This window comes from Trachurus japonicus, chromosome 18 (assembly GCF_045865225.1).
Source record: "Trachurus japonicus isolate A0001 chromosome 18, Traja_1.0".
Lineage (NCBI taxonomy): Eukaryota > Metazoa > Chordata > Actinopteri > Carangiformes > Carangidae > Trachurus > Trachurus japonicus.
In genome coordinates, this window is record NC_140924.1 from 22339250 (window position 1) to 22340714 (window position 1465).

Consider the following 1465-nt stretch of genomic DNA (forward strand, 5'->3'; position numbering starts at 1 on the left):
CTGCAAAAGACATAAATCAACACCATATAGTAAGGTAGACTTCTGCTTTGGTTGTGTCATGATAATTGCGATTGCATGTGTTTTTTCCTCCACCCAGTAATTTGTTAACACATGCACACACAAAGGGATAAATCAGTAATAATTTAGACAGCAAACTCAAGAATTGTGAATGGTATAGAAACGACCCCACAGACCCATTATGTATCAGGTCATGAAACTGGGATGGTCATTTTCAGATGATTATCATGAATTAAATCATTCTGGTAACATATGTACTAAAGGAGGATAATGTATTCTTGTTGACTAAGTAGAAAAAAAGTTTTCTTGGAGCCTTGGCTGCAAAGTTGACTCAACCATATCTGAAACAATTTGGAAAATTCCAGGGCTACTGTTGACTTACCGAGGACTTGGATGGAGCCAGGTACAATAGTGATATTGAAGGTGTTGTTGGTGTTGTTCACAGCTTCTACTAATGTGTTCTCGACACTACTAGTGTCTGGTACACCATCAGGGGAGGCAGTCTGGTTGAACTCAAGCCCCACCTCTGCTACAGTGCCATTTGCTTGTGTTGTGCCTTGAATTGCCGGTCTGCATCAAAGAAGAACAAGCCTCTTAATATTAATGAATTAGACCTACATGTGTAATACTGAATTCCTGGTCTCTGTTGACAATATCATCTCTAATTTTGATGACGACATCCCTGAATCTTAGGAAGAGTCAGTCCAATTCTCAAATATGAAATTGTTACCTAAACTGGATGACAAAAGTGCCGATGAAGACAGGGCCGAATTCTGCTAAGAAGATCGCATCACACTGTGGGAAGGAAGGAATGACAAAAGTATACAAAATTACTGACATTCTCATCCGGTTGACAGTAAACACTACTTTAAGCTATTATAGAGGGCCCAGATAAATGCTGAATAACATGAACAGTTCAATATTTTACTCACAAAGGTCACAATTGTTATCGCTAAAGTCTTGAATTCAGTGCTGTTTCGATCAGTGAGTTCCTCTACAAATGGTTCTGTAAAGGTGGCTCCAAGAGTCAGAACTGCTGTGGGAGCTGCAGTTGTAGCTGATGTGGATTGGGCTGTCGCATTGGCGATAGTTGTTTGTACAGGAGTTGCAGCTGTGGTATTTGTTGTGGGTGCCACTGTTGTTGAATTTGATGAAGGATTTCTTCCTGCAAAAGACATATATGGAAATCAACACCGTATAGTAAGGCACACTTCTGCTTTGGTTGTGTCATGATAATTGGGATTGCATGTGGTTTTTTTGTCCATAGTAATTTGTTAACACACACACACAAAGGGATAAATCAGTAAACACAGTAAACACAGCAAACTCAAGAATTGTGAATGGTGCAGAAACAACCCCACAGACCCATTATGTATCAGGTCATGAAACTGGGATGGTCATTTTCAGATGATAATCATGAATTAAATCATTCTGGGAAAATACTGTA